The 13,090-nt window shown below is 46.1% G+C and overlaps 1 pseudogene; it reads right to left on the bottom strand.

The window, feature by feature from the left end:
- Positions 1-6,371, bottom strand: part of LOC128534671 (deleted in malignant brain tumors 1 protein-like) — a 61,311-nt pseudogene extending 54,940 nt beyond the window's left edge.
- Between the last annotated feature and the right edge of the window lie 6,719 nt (positions 6,372-13,090).

The following is a 13,090-nucleotide window of genomic DNA, read 5'->3' as shown; positions in this document are numbered from 1 at the left end:
TACGCAGGGCAAGAGGGGCAGCGCACCCTCAAATATATGTCTGCACATGTTAATATATTCCTAAAATTTATATATTAAAGAAGCGTCCACGGAGTGGACCAGTTTATATATTAATCTTAATATTAATATATTAATCTAAGCTTGAACTTATCATCATTGTTTCGTTCAGATTCCGCTTCAGTGTGTTTCTTAATCTTTCCCCACATTTTTGTGTCAAACTATTATACACATATTATATATATGTGTATTTATATATATTATATAACAAATAAAATCCGTATTACTTGACCCTGAAGTTTAGTTTAGCACACAAAAAAACAGAAACGTCCTTTCTGGTAAATCAACTGCATATGTGTTTTATTTACAGCAATTCTTTAAAAATAAATATACATTGTACAGTACAAGGTAAACACGAGGAAGATTACAAAATGAAAAAACAAACAGTGTCTACTTTATAAACAGCTTAGTATATTGTGCGTCGAGATGCTAAAATCCCTTGCATGTTGCCCCTATATTTTGTGCTTCAATTCCAAGTAAAGAGATATTTGACCGGCAGCCTAGAAACAAAAGAACTGTAGGTGTGATCACAACCCCCTCCGAACGACCGTGCCATCAATCACTGACCACCTCAGAAGTTCCCTCCAATGTATGCTGATGTTTTGCAAGTTTTTTTAGCACCATTCAAAGGCTTACAATTCATTGAGCTTAGATTACTAGCAGATGACATAAGTTTTGTTTCTGAACATCTGCCGCTTAATTTTTATTTGCTTACGAACACAAGTTCCCTTCAACAGTGTGAATTCTGCCCATGATGCTTGCATCGCTTTATTAACATTCCAAGCATAGCTTTGGTGCATTCTTTGAGCATTTGCCACAGACAAGCCGCTTACAGGTCTGGCAGATATAAGAGGTTTTGTTCCCTGCACATCTGCCAATTTGACACTGCCTCCTTTTCGCAGGTGGAGAAGGAGTTTCAGGTAAAGTTCGCTTGCATACCATTGCCATTGCCCCTGCTGCCTTTTCCGTTTTCTGTTGCGCACATAACTCCTTTACCAACTCCAGAATAAATCTCCTCCTGCTTATGGTCACATTCTTGCACTGTTTATATAGAATATGTGCATTAATTGCCGCCAGGTCTAGGAGGTTGTAAAACACAGCCACGGGCCAGCGCCGGGTGCCTGCCTTTACTGAATACAGCCGAGCCATTTGATCCATCAACGCCAACTTTAGTGCTGTTGTAGTAGGAAATTGTTTCAGGCAGTTTTTTTTCGCCATTATCAGTTGAAACTGCCTGATGCATTGTGCTCAGAACGCATACATTTTTTTTTCGTTTTGCCTGATAAATCGTGAGCAAAACTCAAAGGTTGTCTTATGAATACTAAAAAAAAAAAAATTTTCAGTTTACATATACATTACATTTTAAGCAGATGGGCCATAAAACTGATCATATATATATATAAAGAGTCAAATTCAGGCTTTTACTATAGTGGATTCCAAGGACTTGTAACTTAAAATGTAACGTTTAGCTTAGATTTGGTTTATATTGGTTTATAGTCTTATAGTAGAAAACACGAGGTAAATTTGACTATATTCATTTACTTAGGTTAAATGAATTGTAAGCCTTTGAATGGTGCTAAAAAAAATTGCAAAACATCAGAATACATTGGAGGGAACTTCTGAGGTGGTCAGTGATTGATGGCACGGTCGTTCGGAGGGGGTTGTGATCACACCTACAGTTCTTTTGTTTCTAGGCTGCCGGTCAAATATCTCTTCACTTGGAATGGAAGCACAAAATATAGGGGCAACATGCAAGGGATTTTAGCATCTCGACGCACAATATACTAAGCTGTGTATAAAGTAGACACTGTTTTTTATTTTTTTATTTTGTAATCTTTCTCGTGTTTACCTTGTACTGTACAATGTATATTCATTTTTTAAAGAATTGCTGTAAATAAAACACATATGCAGTTGATTTACAAGAAACGTTTCTGTTTTTTGTGTGCACACTTAAGCGGAATCTGGACGAAACAATGCTGATAAGTTCAAGCTTAGATTAATATTGTAGCGTTTTTCACCGCTATGCAGGAACTTGGAGAGACGAGTGAGCTGCTTTTGCTGCCCAATGCAAATGGCTGGGAGTAATTTATTGTCTTCCGCACGTATACACAAAATCCACCACATCCAACCTCCATAAAACACACATCATCCACACACACACACCTATGGCCGAAGCCACTAACTTGAACACTTTTTCCCAACAGGGTGAACACAAAACAATCCCTCCCGCAAAGCATGATGGTAGACCATCAAAACCCCGCCCACGCCACACTGCCCCCACCCGAGCTGTGACCGTCCCCGGTCATCATGGCGAACTCAGTCCAGGAGGCGTGCCGGTGGTCGGCGCTGGCGTTGCGAACGCCAGAGTCTCTTTGCAGAGGAAGGAGGGTTGCAACCGTCCTCCTGAGGCGGCCCGGCCTCCACAGAGTTCGATATCTCGCTGGCGTTGGGCTGATAGGGAGCGAGACGGTCCCGGTGGAGCACGACCACTCGTGACCGCCCCGTCAACCGCACCCGGTAGACTACGTCAGAGAGCTGGGCCAGTACCGTGCAGGGCCCCACCCAGTGAGACATAAGCTTAGGGGAAAGCCCCCTTTTCCTTCCAGGGGAATACACCCAAACCTGCTCCCCAGTAGCAAAGTCTCGTCCCCGGCTGTGGGTGTCATACACGCGGCGCTGTTTAACACCAGCGTCCGCCAAGTGTCTACGCGCTAATTCGTGGACACGGAACAGTTTGTCTCTCAGCGAACAAAAATAATCCAACCCCGGCTTCGTAGGTAAATCCACTTGTGGAGGGGGGCCGAACACCAGGTCCACGGGCGTGCGCAATTCGCGACCGAACATTAACGCCGCTGGCGTCAGCTGTGAGGACTCCTGCACTGCGGTGCGATAGGCCCACAGCACGAGGGGCAGATGTTCGTCCCAATCCTTCTGCCGGGCGCTGGTAAGCACGGCGAGCTGGGTAGTGAGTGTCCGGTTGAAACGCTCCACGAGGCCGTCACTCTGCGGATGAAGGGGCGTGGTGCGGGTCTTTTTCACCCCGAGGCGCTCACACACCGCCGCAAACACCTCCGCCTCGAAGTTACGCCCCTGATCGCTGTGCAACCGCTCCGGGGCGCCGAACCGGCTGAACACCTCATCCACCAGCACTCGAGCCGTGGTGGAAGCGCTTTGATCAGGAACGGCAAATGCCTCCGGCCACTTGGTGAAGTAGTCCATGGCCACCAGCACATACCGGTTCCCGCCATCGGAAATGGGAAACGGCCCGAGAATGTCCACGCCCATACGCTCCATAGGTGCCCCCACCCGAAAGTCTTGCAGGGGTGCTCGCGAGCGCTGGGTAGGGCCCTTCTTTGCCGTGCAGACGTCGCATCTGTGCACAAAGAGTTCGTTATCAGTGTGGCAGCCCGGCCAGTAGAAACGAGCGCGCAGCCGCCGCAAAGTTTTTGTTACGCCGAAGTGTCCCGCGCCCGCGTGCCCATGGACCATCCCTAACACCCGTGTCCGCAAAGTCCGCGGCACCAGCAGCTGAAAATACTCGCCAGCGCCGCACGGCCGCTCCCAGTGGCGATAGAGTAGGCCCCCCCGCAACGATAGTCTGTCGAACTGCGAATGGAGTGCTTTTACCTCTAGGCCCAGGTGGGCGACAGCGTTATACTCCGGTCTCCGGCCCGCTTTAACCCAACCTAATACCTGCTGCAGTGCCGGGTCCTTCTCCTGCTCAGCGATTAACTGTTCACAGTCCAGCTGCGGCACCGGCGCAACGGCTATAGGCGAGGGTTTAGGCACCGTAGTAACTCGGCTGCACGCCGGCTCGGACGGCTGGTCACCGACGGGGGCTCCGGAGGACTGCGCAGGAAGACTGTTCTGACTCACGGGGTTCGAAAAGTGCTCGACGTCGCAATCGCCCGCGCGCGCTTCTACCCTCTCGCAGTGCTGACAGCGCTCGTTGCTACACGGCCGGCGGGACAAAGCATCGGCGTTAGCATGCAGTTTCCCCGCTCGGTGCTGAACAATAAAATCGTAATCTTGCAACCGCTCGAGCCAGCGCGCTAACTGCCCTTCAGGCTCTTTAAAGCTAAGCAGCCAAACTAACGAAGCGTGATCGGTCCGCAGCAAGAAAGACTGCCCATATAAATACGGCCTAAAATGCTTAAGAGCCGCGACGACCGCTAACAGCTCGCGCCGCGTGACGCAGTAGTTCTTCTCCGGTCCAGACAACGCGCGGCTGAAGTAGGCGATAGCACGCTCTTTGCCCTCGGACACCTGAGACAGGACGGCCCCCAGCCCTACATCGCTTGCGTCCGTGTCGAGGATAAACATACGGGACGCGTCCGGATATTCTAGAACAGGCGACGTAACCAGAGCTTCCCGTAACTGGGTGAACGCTCGCGCGTGCACCCAGTCCCAGCGAAACGGCTGGTTCTTTCTCGTGAGCTCGTGTAGCGGGCTGGCGATCGTGGCAAAATTCTTTACGAACCGGCGATAGTACGAGGCTAACCCGAGAAAGGTGCGTAGCTGCGACACATTTACCGGTTCAGGCCAATTCTGTACCGCAGCAATTTTGGCTGGATCGGTGGCAATCCCTTGAGCGCTAATCACGTGTCCCAGAAAGACAGTCTCCTGCCGCAACAACTGGCACTTTTTGGGATTTAGCCGCAAATTCGCCCGCCGGATAGCTAGAAATACCTCCCGTAAGTTAGCTAGCGCAACCTCAAACTCCTTGCCGTGCACCAGTAAATCGTCCAGGTAGACGACACACCGATTGCGAGGAATATCGGCCAACACTTTCTCCATCAACCGTTCGAACGTAGCTGGAGCGTTACATAGGCCGAACGGCATGCGCCGGAATTGCCACAACCCCTGTCCGATCGAGAACGCCGTTTTAGGACGTGCTTCCGGTGCGAGTTCTACCTGCCAATACCCGCTACGCAAATCCAGCGAGCTAAACCACGCCGAGCCCGCAACGTGTTCAAGCGCATCATCTATTCGCGGTAACGGATAAGAATCTTTGCGCGTTACCTCGTTTAACCGCCGGTAATCCACGCAAAACCGCCACGACTCGTCTTTTTTCCGCACCAGCACAACCGGCGAAGACCACGGCCCGGACGCTGGCTCTATGACGCCCGAGTCGGCCATCTCCCGCAGCGTCTGCTCGGCGATAGCCCGTTTAGCTAATGGAAGCCGTCTCGGATGTAGCCGCACAGGAGCTGCGTTACCCGTATCGATACTGTGCTGCACCAAATTGGTATGAGTGCACTCGCGCTCATCTACCGCGAAAATGTCCGCGAACTCGTTCAAAAGGGACTTCACGGCATCGGTCTGCGCCTGATTTAGGCCTACGCTGCTACGCTGCATAAGCTCGGCCATTATGCTCGTTCGGTCTGCTACCGGATGTTTACATGGGGCGCCAACCGGAAGTTCCGCCCCCCGGGTTCGCTCCACTAACCTGTCCGGCTGCGTTTTGGGCACTAGCAACCTGGCTAACCCGAAGCTACCACGCAACGTTCCGTCATCGAGATTCAGTACGGCACCCCACCTTTCCAAAATATCCAACCCCAAGATACAATCATCCTCAATGTCGGCCACAAAGAATGGATGAAAAAGAATGATTGCACCTACTTGTATTCGCACGGTGCGACAGGCCCGTATCTCCAGATAACTCCCCGACACGGTGCGAATGTTCGCGGCTGGGGCCGGCAGCAAACGATCGCGATCACCCTGTGCCAGTACTCCCCAGCGCAGCAGCGAAACGGTAGAGCCGGTGTCCACGAGCGCTCGTAGCGAAACGTTGTCCAGGCCACACTGAACGTAAACCCCCGCGCGATTTCCTACACGTCCTGACCGGAGATTGAGACCGGCAGTCGGGGAAACAAGGAAAGCTGTGGGAGGCGGCTTCCCCTCGGCGCCCCCCGAAGCTAGTTTAACGGCTGCTGGGGTACGTTGTCCTCAGGCCGGAGAAGATTGCAGCGGTAATCCGGCGGCCCCTGGCCTCGGCGTCGTCGCGAACTCTCAGGAGCGGTGTCGAGGCCTAGCCGCGACGGGTAGCCCTGTCCCCGGCCAGGTTCACCTACCGAGCGGCCCCGAGCCACGGGAGTGCGCTCGGCTCTTTCGCCGTGGCGTTCCGCCATGATGGGTTCGGCGCGTTCAGCCTCGCGCAGCGCCTCAGCCAGGGAAGCCGGTGCCGCTAGCCGGATGTGCTCCCGAAGCCGCCACGGCCGGACTCCCCGCAGAAAAGCACGGCGCGCTAACTCCTCCTGCTGGGCGGGCCCAAACTCCGGGTAGCCTATGCGCGCGAGAGCTCTCAGGTCCATGGCGAACGCCCCCAATGGCTCGGAGGCGCTCCGCACGCGGGTTGCCAGCTCCTCGCCCGCAGCCTCATTACGTTCACCTGTGCCGAAGCGAAAACGGAGCGATTGCTGCAGCTTTACCCAATCATCCCGCTCATCAGCCCGGAGGTCTTGCAGCGCCCGCAGCGCGTCTCCCTCCAACGAGAGGGCCACCCGGACGGCTGTTTCTGCCGGGGACCAGCCCGCGAATTTGGCGGCTAGCTCTACTTGGGCGATGTATGCGTTGGGATCGCCGGCGCCGTTGTAGGCCGGCAGGCGCAGCTGCAGGTCGCTTCGCTGGCGGACGGGGCACGGAGCTGTAGCTTCCTCCGGTGCCGGCGCCGCGTCACTGGAGGAATCCTCTCCGAGGTCCAATGCCGGGACCTGGAACGCGCCGCTCCGCTCCGGTCGCCGCTCTTTGCCCGCGCTGGCCCCATCAGGGAGGGGCTTCTTCCTCCTCAGCCGCTCTGCCACTCGGCGGCCTATTTGGATCCGCCGGATTTCCTCCGGGGTGCGCTCTAACCCGCGACTCTCCATCCCACTTCTGACACCAAATGTAGCGTTTTTCACCGCTATGCAGGAACTTGGAGAGACGAGTGAGCTGCTTTTGCTGCCCAATGCAAATGGCTGGGAGTAATTTATTGTCTTCCGCACGTATACACAAAATCCACCACATCCAACCTCCATAAAACACACATCATCCACACACACACACCTATGGCCGAAGCCACTAACTTGAACACTTTTTCCCAACAGGGTGAACACAAAACAATCCCTCCCGCAAAGCATGATGGTAGACCATCAAAACCCCGCCCACGCCACAATATATAAACTGGTCCACTCCGTGACCGCTGAAATCCGACAGACGGTAATTGGATGTTTACCAAGGGCTCAGGAGAGGTGTGTGTGTGTGTGTGTGTGCGCGCGCGCGTGCGTGCGCTGCAGCCTGTCCCTTTTTCAGCGGATTTTTCCGCTACTGCAGATCAGTTTAGCAACTTTATATCAACAATATATTTAATATATAAATTTTAGGAATATATTAACATGTGCAGACAAATATATTTGAGGGTGCGCTGCCCCTCATGCCCTGCGTAGAGCCGGCCTCATTTACTCACACACACACATATTACACACATATATGAATTAGTTTCAGCTGAAACTCATGATCAATGGTGTTGGGGTACTTATGTAGTGATAATTAGTTTCAGCCAAATCATTAAAACTAACAATAGACTATGGCACTCTCTTGAGAGGGGATATGAAGGTGTTATTCATTTATTTATTCAATTCTACATATAAACAAACAAAATACAGCTATTTTTCTCAAAAAAGTGAAGTTGATCAGCTGTTTAGTGTCACTATGTCATAACCAGTGAAACAACGTGTTTCAAAGTCTTTCCTCTCCGTGACCGCTGAAATCAGACACGACACCACTTTAGGCTACGTCTTGACACATTTGCATACCGACGGTGATTGGATGTTTACCGAGGGCTCAGGGGGGTGTGTGTGTGTGTGTGTGTGTGTCTGCTTGTACTGTTATAACAATTCTAAATATAAACAAACAAAATACAGCTTTTTTTCTCAGAGGTAAACGATAAAGTTGTTCAGATATTTAGTATCACTATACACTCAGTGTAGTTACCGAAATCTTTGATTTAGTTCTCATTGAGTGGCCACTTCCACATTTCACTCGCTTTTATTACATGAATCTTATGTGGGCATAAACAGTGAAACATTCCGCAGGTTTATAATACACCGCGGCCAAGTGAACCACGTTCCCGACGAACGAAACGAGGCATAGTCGTGGTGTTTGATTCGGTTATGACATAGCATAGTTTATTATCTGCTATGGTAGATCTGATTTATTCAAACACATTAATAAAGCTTTATATCCTCAGGATGGGTCATTGCATTTTTTTGAGATAATTGCAACAGAAATTTTTAAACAGAATGAACAAACTAATGAATTTTCTCGAAACGTTATAAAATAAAGTAAAGCTAAATCCTCTAAATCTCCTTATAAAATATCGCTGATTATCAACGCCAGAATGAATGGCGAATTGTCAATATTTCACGGATAAAAAAAATATATATATATATATATATATATATATATATATATATATATATATATATATATAATAAACTGCATATATGGAATGAAACCTGAGACAGTTACACACTGAATGACGCATAGATAGTATGCGCGATTCCTTGCGCCATCTGCTGAGAGAAATGAGAATCGCAGGTTGGAAAAGGCAGGAAACGGCATGACCGGCGCGCAGCTGTCAGCGATTTCACGTAAATAAGAGCAAAATAGCTTTATACTGGCTTTTACTGGTGCGATTTTGAAAATTTAAGCATACAGGGTGATTAAGCTCACAGATCTAGGAAAAGTCATGGAAGGAGGGTCCTGGAAATTGAACGAGTGTGAAGTATTATTTTTTTTTTACCCCCTTGCGGTCAAATGACCGCTGCTCGGCGCTTCTAGTGTTAAAATGTAGTCATGTCAAATATCTCATAAACGCTGCAGTAAAATAGTTTTATATAAGGTGTGTATATAGTATGGGACGCCCCCTATGAGAATTGGCCATTTTTTTTTTTTTTTTACTTATTAGAAATGACGTCTGTATAGGCCTATGAAGTGTATTAATGTCATTATTCTCGATATCATCTTTATGATAATTATTGATTTCTGATTCACACTTTAAAACCTATTGTAAACTTATTTTGCTATTTACTTTCATTGCAGACATTATACCTAATGAATGCACTCAAAATAACAGAAATTATAGAACAGTGACAAATGAATACACAACTGAGGGATTTAAAATGAGTAAATAATTTATTTTGTCTTCCATTTGCATGTAATTTATCTGTAAACACAACTACATTTACAATGACTGTAAAAGAAGAAATATACAGAAAACATTATTCAAAGAAAGAAAAGTGTCAAAGACATCGCACCTATAAACAATAAGGGAAACAAAAAATGCAAAACACTTTCGAAACATGACACCTTTTCATATCACATCACAATCGCGCTGGGCTGTTCAAGAAAAGCCCTCTGAAAGCACGTTCTCTCTGTGGTGTTCCTGAAACTACCGTAATCACTGTAATATGCGCGCACACTAAAATCAATCACGGCTGGCTTGACCCTGTTTTTCTGAACCGCGGCTGGCTTTACCGCAGACGTTTATTATCAGAGTCACACAGTCTTCTTCTGAGGTAAAGGTAAATTCCGCCCAGAACATTCTGTAGCGCGCGCCATCTTCCAAACGTGCAGAAAAACTCACTGAATCTGTGTGTAAACTCTGTGTTTTCAAGCCTGTCTGTGTGTGTGTATGTGTCTGTGTTGATGCCGTTGCCCGGGGGGCGTGGCCTTGTATGTAAAGTACCCGGACTGTGTTCCGTGTGATTGACGTGTGGGCGTGTCCTGCCTCGGGTCATTAGCAGATAATGAAGTGCGACAGAAAGTCTGTGTCTCTCCTTGGTTTCACATGGATTACATAAACTGAGGATATTTATTATAATTTAAACTGTTTTATTTAAAAGTAGACACTTTAATCTTTCTATAGATATATTTATCATGTGTATCTGTGCAGTATTCGCTGAGTTTCAGTTCATTTTAGTGACAAAAAATGTAAACAAATAGCTAAAATTATATCAAATCTTGTATTTCACAAATTCATATTTGTTCTAATTCAATATAGATTATATGCTTTCATCCTTCAGTTTGTGAATATGACTTACACTCATAGTGTGTGTGTATGTGTGTGTGCCCTGTAATGGATTGGTGCCCTGTCCAGGGTGTATCCTGCCTCGTACCTTAAGTCTCCTGGGATAGGCTCCAGGTCCCTGAGACCCTGAATACAGGATGAATCGCTGTAGAAGATGAGTGAGTGAGAGTGAGTGATTGAGTGAGTGAGAGTGAGTCCTTCCAAGCTAGACCTGAAGCTGAAACAGCTTGGCATCAGCACTCCACTGGACCTTACAAACAGACCACAGTCTAAATAACCTCACCTCCTCCAGTCTCACCCTTAGCACTCAGGGATGTGTATTGTCCCCTCCCCTATACTCCCTTTTCACCTATGACTGCCTCTGCCTCCAACAGCATTATCAAGTTCACAGATGACTCCACAGTGGGGGGTCTGATCAGAGGTAATGACGAGATGGCTTACAGGGAGAAGATCAGGCATCTGGTATCATGGTGTGAAGACAACAATCTGGAACTAAACACTAAGAAGACGAAAGAGATCTTTGTGGATTTCCGACGAGCTGGCCATCACTGCTCCCACTGACATCAAGGAGCTGCTGTCGAGTGTGTAACCAGCTTCAAGTTCCTTGGAATCTATATCTCTAAACACCTGGCCTGGTCTCTGAACTCTTCTTTCCTGATCAGCAAGACACAACAGCATCTTTAAAGTCCCATCTGTGATCCAGAACACTGGAGAACTTTTACCGCTGTGCCACTGAGAGCATTCTTACAAACTGCATCTCAGTGTGATACAGCAGTTGCACTGCTCAGGACCGTAAAGCTCTTCAGAGGGGCGAAAACCGTCCAACAAATCATTGGCACCCAGCTACCCAAACTGGAAAACATTTACGCTGTCTCAAAAGGGTGAGAGGCATTATCAAAGATTCCTCTCACCCAAGTCATGGACTGTTCACTCTGCTACCAACAGGCGGCGCTACAGGTGCATCAGAGTCCGCAATAACAGACTGAAAAATAGCTTTTCTCCTGTTTACTGCACAATGTCCCACACTTGTACATTACTACGTATATCACTATATATACCAAAACTCTATTACCAAATTCATCTTCTGTTTGTATAACACATTGTATTTATTTATTTATTGTAAATAGGCCACTTATGCACTTCTGGTTAGATACTAACTGCATGTCATTGGCTCTGTACATGTACTCTGTACACTGACAATAGTCGAATCTAATCTTAGTAGTTAGGGAGGTTATCCACCTTCATAATAAATATATACAGTGGTGGCAAAAAGTATTTAGACAAAAGGGAAATTCAGTGTTTTCCTGACATTCTCAAACTTTTAAAAAATGATAAAGAAAATAGGAATGACTGGTTATTTTATTAAAGTGATAATCAGTATTTGGGATGAAGTCCTTTATTCTTCTAGACGTGCTGTATCTGGAGTCTAAATGAAGTCTCAGTTCTCATTCTCTCAGTCCATGTCTGCCTGATTACTTCCTGAAGATCATCTACAGGAATTTGCCACAGAAGTTCACATTTCACTTGAGAATTCTCTAATTTTAGGTTTTAGACACCCTGTCTCCAAAAAGTCAAAGTTCTGCCACATATTTGCTCCATCAATTAAATAAAGCAGCTGATTTTAATTAACACAACTCTTCACCCAGTTAGACTCAAACTAATTAGTGACGTCACATGTTTTGTACTAATACATATCACATGATGTCTTACTTCTTAATAATTTGGGCCACCGCTGTCTTTCTCACACACACACGTGAGAGAGAGAGAGAGATCTTTATGTGTGTGGCTGAGCGCTGATTAGACTACGTAGGAAAATAAAGAGGAGGATCACGATGATCAACATCTCAAACTTCATTTAAATTAAATTTATAAATATAAGTAAACAACAATAGCCCAGGTTTAGAAAACGTTTATAAACTCTTTCCGAGACGAGGCTGCGTTGGGCCGGTGTTATGTGCAAAACGCCGGGAGATTTCCTGAAGCTCAAATCTCTGAAATCTTTAGGATTTTTTTCTAAATAGACGCTATCTTTAATAACCGATGGAGGTTTTGAGCTGTACACACACACATTCTCACCTAAACAACTCTTAAAACTACACTTGTGACACAATAACAGTAATATTTCCAACATTTTGCAGGCTGTCGTTTTGGAGAAACCAGAGAATAAAGAATAAACCAGTTGTTGGGTCAAAATAACCCAACCAGGTGTTCATTTGTAAATGACTCACTACATCTCATTTGACCCAACATGAGCAACACAACAATGTGTTTAAAGTCCCCGAAATAACCCAGAATTTTGACCAGAATAAACAAGACAACAATGTGTTTACAGAAACAACAGCATTTTTAGAGTCTTTTTTGATTTTTTTTAATGTTTTATTCTGAAAGTTTATTTTTCCAGTTATTTCGATATTTTAAGTTTGATGTCTTTGAATGTATTTATTTTTAAATAACAATAAACAGATATAAACAGAGATAGGCTCTATAACACACTCAAAAAAATAACTTGTTGAATGAACGTAATTAAATTATGGAAAGAATTTCCACCTGATTTAATGGCTTTCTTTCAACATTAAGCAATTTTGTTGGCCCAACTTAATGTTCTTAGGTTCAGTCAAATTAATTTTATTAGGTTCATTTAACTTATTTACTACAGCTGCGTCCAACATAATTTAATACTGTTAACATAAATGAATATTGTTGGTACAACACATTTTTCAGTTGTAAATTAAGTTGATCCAACTCAAGTAAATTTAAATTTCAAGCCCTGGGCAACAGAATTCTGTGAAGGAAGGAAGCATAAGACAAACGGGATAAAACAGAGATTTTTATTTTACAACAGCAGCAACTTACAAATGAAGTCTCAATTTAAAAAAGATGTACAAAACATAAAACACCACAAATAAGTATTAATCATAGAAAAAAAAAATGTAACACCAACAGAAACGTTTTGTACTTTATACC

The sequence above is a fragment of the Clarias gariepinus genome, chromosome 12 (assembly GCF_024256425.1).
Source record: "Clarias gariepinus isolate MV-2021 ecotype Netherlands chromosome 12, CGAR_prim_01v2, whole genome shotgun sequence".
NCBI lineage: Eukaryota > Metazoa > Chordata > Actinopteri > Siluriformes > Clariidae > Clarias > Clarias gariepinus.
The sequence above is the reverse complement of the archived record's forward strand: the minus strand, read 5'-3'. Positions and strand labels throughout refer to the sequence as shown.